At 32.7% G+C, this 7,039-nt stretch overlaps 3 non-coding genes across 3 annotated transcripts; all 3 read right to left on the bottom strand.

Moving 5' to 3' along the window:
• Positions 1-315: 315 nt before the first annotated feature.
• On the bottom strand, positions 316-476 carry LOC142177900 (U1 spliceosomal RNA). Its single transcript, XR_012706434.1, has one exon. It is a non-coding gene; the product is annotated as a U1 spliceosomal RNA (small nuclear RNA).
• A 3,642-nt stretch (positions 477-4,118) lies between these two features.
• Positions 4,119-4,235, bottom strand: LOC142177711 (U5 spliceosomal RNA). The gene has a single exon (XR_012706275.1). It is a non-coding gene; the product is annotated as a U5 spliceosomal RNA (small nuclear RNA).
• Positions 4,236-6,064: 1,829 nt separating this feature from the next.
• On the bottom strand, positions 6,065-6,180 carry LOC142177707 (U5 spliceosomal RNA). Its single transcript, XR_012706272.1, has one exon. It is a non-coding gene; the product is annotated as a U5 spliceosomal RNA (small nuclear RNA).
• Between the last annotated feature and the right edge of the window lie 859 nt (positions 6,181-7,039).

Below are 7,039 nucleotides of genomic sequence, written 5' to 3'. Positions count from 1 at the left end.
CGATAAAGAAAGTCTATTCTTGGTCGCCCGGGTCCATCCGAATTTGGTTGTATCCGGAATAGGAATCGAGAAAGCTGAGTAGAATGTTGCATAGAATGTGTTCGACTAAATATTTTGAACTTCCAATGAAGGTTTTGTCTTTCTTGTGATTGAATTGCAGAAAACAGAGCAGTTGCAGGTTGTTTGAGTTGCATCCTTTATAGTTATATTAAGATAGCTTTCTTTCGTGTAGCAAAAAAAAAACTCATTGTGGGAATTTCAGGCCATTAGACAAAATAAAACCAAATGACTAAAAAATTTTAGGTTTAGAATTGGGTAGGGGCCGCGCGAACGCAGGCCTCCACTACCACAAATTATGACATAGGCTCGACCACTTGGATCAATCTTAGGCGGGCATCCCTCCAAAGTGCAATGGAAGTCACCAACCTAGGCCATGGGTCTTATTGATAACCCATTGACCCCGTCCAGGTAAGTATGTTTCATGTAGCTCCTTGCCATGCTTCTATACCCCCTCCAACTCCTTTTTTTTCTTTGTGCCAGCCGATGAGGGAAATCCAGTGCTTAATCTATCCCTCTTATATTCTCTCCGAAACATTTTATTGCTACTGAATGTTGTTTATTTCAAGTATAATTAAGATGCCTATCCATATAATAATTTTATGTACAAATATATAAACCCCTTTCTTTCCTTTTTCCCCTTCAATTTAATGTCACACCATGATTTGAAATAGGGCAGAATGAAATTAGTTGGAGATTAATCTGGTTTTGTTTATAGGTAGAAGTTAACTTTAAAAGAAAACTTATTGTAAGTATTAGTAGAACGTATTCTACTAATACTTAATATTGCATACGAAAGCCTATTTTAACTCTTGTTGCTTCTCTATACTTTCCTACTGTTAAACAAACTAGTTTTAGAAGCGCGTGTCCCCATATCAAAAAGTATAAAACTTTTAAAAATTATAATAACATTATTAAATTATGTATATCTAACATGCAATTGTTAAATATCATTTTGAAAGTATTTCTAACATTTGCTATTGAGTTAAAGAATATCATAATAGTGAATGATAATTAGTATTTATTAGAATGTGTTTTTATATTTTGGTACATAAATTTTATAAAATATATATTTAATTAAAGGGTAATGGACATACTATTGGATACGTAGAGAATCAAACACAATTTTTCACAAAAAGTCATTTTATTTTATTTTTACTTTTACTAAGATAATTTAATTTAATTGTATTGAATTAATTGGATTTAAATTTATGATCGGCTATAAATGTTTTAACTAACAATAATAAAATCAAAGGCGTGTCAACGAATTAGTTATAGTTTCCTACTTAGATTATAGATTTATATCTTGTCATGAAATTAAAATCAATTAACTCTACAAGATTAAATTATTTAAGTAATAATACAAAGGATAGCAGAGAAAGACTTTTTATTAAAAAAAATATGTTGATTGTCTCGCATACAGAGGTATGTCCATTACCCTTTAATCAAACACTTCTTCACCTTTGCAAACACAGAATCTACAATTACATACCTTTATGAAATTGTCCTTAAAATCTTAGTTAATTTTAACGTTTTAAAAATATTAAGCAAGAGATTTGTAATTTAGATTTCTTAATATAAGGATCTCTAACCTAAATCAAATATTTAGAAAATAGTTAATTGCCAAAAAGCTATTAACTCCTAAATAAAGGAGGATATTGTTTTAATTGCAAATTAGAGACGTAAGTTATGCATAGTTTTTCCATTTCAATTTGCTTATAACTAAATCATAATGAGCGTCTACATTTCCAGAATCGGAAGGAGTTAGAAAAATTAAAGTTTTAAATATTAGGAGAATAATTAAATGACTATTCTTAAATATAATGAAAATAATTAAATGACTATTCCTAAATATTAGAAAAATAATCAAATGACTATTTTGTCCAGTGTAAACTCTATTTTAAATGGGTAAAAAAGGCGAACGACATTTCACTAAGGGTCTTCGTGCTTTTAATATAGTATTAGTCTCTGTGTACGTGCCTCGCACGTGTAACAATAGGCGTGCGTAATAACTAACATAAAATTTGTGAATATACTGATTACTAGGAAAGTGTTAATGTCATGCACCTTATGATACAAAAGATTGCTACTATTAGCTAATTCATTTTCTTATCACTATACTTTTCTTAATTAAATGGAGAAAATAGACAAGGAAGACTTTCATGCACATGAGAAGACTTAATAGATTGAATCATGAAAATTTGCTTCGTTTTGTGTCTTTTAACCGTATGAAGGAGGAGAAATATTTGGTCTCATATAGTCAATATGTGAAACTTATGTTGCGTGTTTCTTAGATTTTTTTCTCGTGTGTTTCTTGTGTATTGACTTGAATTAATTTGTTTATTACTTTTGGCACGTGTGTCCAAATCCGATTCCATTAAACTGCGCGAAATACCTGTAATATATAAATAAAAGCTGCAAAATATTATGTAATACCTGAAAATTAATATTCTTACACTAACATTAGTTGAAATAACACAAACCAATAATCTCTAAAGATATACAATTTAAACATAATACTACGTCAATGTAAAAGACTTTGATATCTAAAACTAAAAACTACGCCGAAAAATAAAGAAGTACGACACAAAAATAATTACAATAAAAGTTAAGATGTCATTGTTTTTCTCTCCAATTCATATACATGACCCTAAAGCATTACTCAATTTCGAAAAACGGGAACTTACTCAATTACGAAAAACGGATTTGGAGAAAATTACTTCGTTCTACACCAAAACCTTTAGAGAACAATGAACAATGTGGAACAATATCATCTTTTATAGGAATAACTGGCTTATTCTTTTCCTACATGGATTCGTGCAATTAAGCTGAATTCTATGGGAGAAGATTAAATAAAGAAAAATATTGTTGTCAAAAAAGGAAAAGGCTACCAAAAAAAAGTTGGCGGTGAGTTAGCTGAATTCTATGGGAGAAGATTAAATAAGAAAAAATATTGTTGTAAAAAAAGGAAATGGCTACAAAAAAAAGTTGAGCTATGTAGAAACCAAATCAGCCATATATCCAACAAAAAGTAGGCCATATATTGTCCAACAAAAAATAGGATAGAAGAAGTATGCAGCAAAGAAAAAGAATTTGACCCAAAGTCAGCTATGTAACATTAATGTATGCGTAGTTTAAATAGAAAGAAAAAACAGCCTCAGATAATTTACAATTATATCCTTAAATTATACGAATAATTAAGGTCATAAGAGTCTATCAATATTTCAAGGTTATTTTAGTCGTTCATCATTTAGCATAAATTATTCGTGCTTTTATAATAATATAGATAGATAGATACAAGAAAAGTATTAAAATTCTAGCCATCTTAAAATTAACTATCTTTTCTCTTCTCCGCTCCTCTTATAGGTAGCATTTTTCGTAAAATGTTGAAATTTTCTCCCCAATTATAATGTGAACAAATCATGTGATCCATCTTCAATGACAAAGTCAAATGACTGGTACTGTGCTGGATAGTGGTGGTAAAATGGATTAAAAAAATAATTATTCATCTATATTATTCATTAAAAAATAAATTGGATAATGAACATGTTTTTTAAAAAAATGAGAGGATAAAATCCATATTATCCAATTAAAAATAGATACACCAATGAGCATAACTTTTTCATTTGTAAAGACTCAAATTGGGGTTCCTCGAAACTGGAGGACTAAAAATTCTCCCAAAAGTGACCATATTCAAGAAGCCATGAATAAATACCCATAATTATCTCCTGATTAACACATTTTCTATCCGTATTGAATATGGGCAGGTCGGATATTTTATCCATTTTTACATTAATCGTTTTCAATCCGCTCATATCTGATCCGATCTGCCCGTTTGTCACCCCTAGTGCTGGATTAAGGGTGTTTTACACATACAACCTAATATTAGAAGAAAACAAAAACATATGATTACTGCAAAAAGTCACTGAACTTCAAAATCTCCAAACCTCCTAACGAAGAACAAAGTGTGATATAATCAACTATAGAAATACAATGTGCATTTCGCTGGATAATCTTACTCGGTTTTTATTGTTCTGTTCAAACTTATCAATATCAGTAGGCTCATATTATTATCAAATGGGAAGAATTTCAGCGGTATGCAACTAAATGCACATCGCACACGGTATTCTTTAGTAAAAGGCGAAAGAATAGTTCACTTTGTGCTCACTACATGGCTGCGTGAGTTTTGCACTTTGCTTAAGTAACCTTTTATATCAACAAGAAGTTTGGGCTTACTCTTTCTTTTATGATGTGGGAGTCAGCTCTCTTCTTCCGCTTTAGTCTCTTCACTGTTTTGTTCAATTACTCTGTGCTTTAAAGTCTACATTTTAAATAGAAGCCACTTTGTGGAATGTTCTGCTCTGTCCTTTGATTCATTCGCGTAGTTGCTTTTAGCTTTTATTCATTTATGGTTCTTGGTGATTTTGAAAAAAAAAATATGCTGAAAGTTGGCTAGGAAGGAGGCGAAGTTAGCGGTTATAGCGGCTAAGACTGCAGCATTTAGTCATTTATACGATGAACTTGAGGGTAAAGGCGGGGATAAGAGTTTGTTTAGGCTAGCCAAGGCGAGAGAGAGAAAGGCCCGTGACTTGAACCAAGTGAAGTGCATCAAGGACGAAGAAGGTAGAGTTTTGTTGGATGAGGCGCATATCCGTCGGAGATGGCAGACTTACTTCCATAGTCTCTTGAACGAGGACAAAGAGGCGGATCCGGGATTTTAAGACCATGGGTGCAACACGATACTTGTCATAATATTAAGTGATATATATTTTTTTTAGTGTTTTATGACATATTAATAATTTTGCACATTATTCAACGAGATAAGCTACAATCTTACTATTCTAAATATGTGTTTGTCATTAATATTATCAATTATAATCCGACAATCATTGCAAATTATTTATCTTAAACACATGTTCAGGCTTTAGCATATAATTCAAAATAAAAAGAAAAAGTAGAATACTAATGAAAATTTAATACTGTAAAAATTGAAACTTTGCAAATTTTATAGCTAAAAGAAAATGAAATTATCAAAAAGCTCTTAAAGCATATGACAAGTTCTTTATATGTGACTTGCTTATCCAAAAAAAGAAAAGTATATTTTATCCTATAAATTTTGAATTTTTTTTAAATAATTTGATTGAAATTCAAATATGTTTATGCAATAATTTTGGATAAAAATATTTAAAACAAGTCTCATCATGGACTTAGATCTTATTGTCACATAAATTATTTATAATAAAATTAATTTATAGTGGATCAAGATAAGACAAATCTCAATGCAAGTAATAAGTAGTTTAATTTCTGACTCCTTAAATTATTGTTTACCCTGAAGACTCGGAGAAGGAGACAAAAAAGGAAAAAATGATAAGAAGGAAAAAAATAAAACTAAAACAAAAAAAGATCTACGAGGTACAAACTAAATACGTAGTATTATATTAATGTGTATCCATAGGGTCTCGACCGGAGGCACCAATGCCAAAATTTGAGCATGGGTGCCATCTACTCTCTATGGCTAAACCATTGAAAATTTGTACATAAAATCTGCTTTTACTTGGCAAGAGGATGGGTGCATGTGCCCCACATTTGCTAACATAGATACGCCCCTGAAAGAGGATGGGAACAAAGACATTGTTCTGGGTGATTTGGGATCCTCCGAGAGCCGTTGCGACTTTGGGTATTGCAGGTGGATTAGAGTTGAGGAGGTTGGGGGGGCTAGACGTAAGATGAGCAGGGCATTCCGCTGGAAAATCTTACTCGGTTTTTATTGTTCTATTCAAACTTATAAATATCAGTAGGCTCATATTATTATCAAATGGGAAGAATTTATAGCTTCGGACGTTGTGTATATGTTTCCAAAAGATAAATAAAGGAAAGTTACTCCCAACTGCAGTAACAAATTATCATTTTCATTCAGAAAGATTAACATAGAAAAACCCACAAAGTCTACCAGTTAATTCCACTTATATCCCTATTAAAAATCAAAGATTAGAACTGGAATTGTAGTGGTACTCAACTTGAGAACCCCTCCAAAAATTGACGTACGCCACCGAATGCAGCGCGCACACGGTATTCTTTAGTAAAAGGCGAAAGAAAAGTTGCTTTGTGCTCACTGCGTTAGTTGCATGAGTTTTGCATTGTGCTTAAGTAACCTTTTATATCTAACAAGAAGTTTGGGATTACTCTTTCTTTTATGATGTGGGAGTCAGCTCTCTTCTGTAGTTTAGAGTACAACAACAACGATCCAGTATAATCTCACTAGTGGGGTATGGGGAGGGTAGTGTGTACGCAGGGTAGCGAGGTTATTTCCTGATAGACCCTCGGCTCCCTCCCTCCAAAAACTCCACACCTTGCTCTTGGGGTGACTGGAACTCACACCTATTGTTTGGAAGTGAAGGATGCTCACCGCTAGAGCAACCCACTCTTGTCTGTGGTTTAGAGTCTACATTTTAAATAGAAGCGACTTTGTGGATCGTTTTGCTCTGTCCTTTGATTCATTCGCGTAGTTGCTTTTAGCTTTTGTTCATTTAAGGTACTTGGTAATTTTGAAAAAATAGATGCTGGAAGCTGGCTAGGAAGGAGGCGAAGTTAGCGGTTACGGCGGCTAAGACTGCAACATTTAGTCGTTTATACGAAGAACTTGAAGGTAAAGCGGGGATAAGAGGCTGTTTAGGCTAGCCAAGGTGAGAGAGAGAAAGACCCGCGACTTGGACGAAGTGAAGTGCATCAATGACGAAGAAGGTAGACTTTTGTTGGATGAGGCGCATATCGTCGGAGATGGCAAACTTACTTCCATAGTCTCTTGAACGAGGACAGAGAGGCGGGTCCACGATTTTAAGACCATGGGTGCACCATGATACTTGTCATAATATTAAGTGATGTTTATTTTTTTTAGTGTTTTATGACATATTTATAATTTTGCACATTATTCAACGAGATAAGCTATAATCTTACTATTCTAAATCTGTGTTTGTCATTAATA

The sequence above is a fragment of the Nicotiana tabacum genome, chromosome 23, assembly GCF_000715075.1.
Source record: "Nicotiana tabacum cultivar K326 chromosome 23, ASM71507v2, whole genome shotgun sequence".
In the NCBI taxonomy this organism is placed as follows: Eukaryota; Viridiplantae; Streptophyta; class Magnoliopsida; order Solanales; family Solanaceae; genus Nicotiana; species Nicotiana tabacum.
Note: the sequence above shows the minus strand (reverse complement) of the source record. Positions and strands in the feature narration are given on the sequence as shown.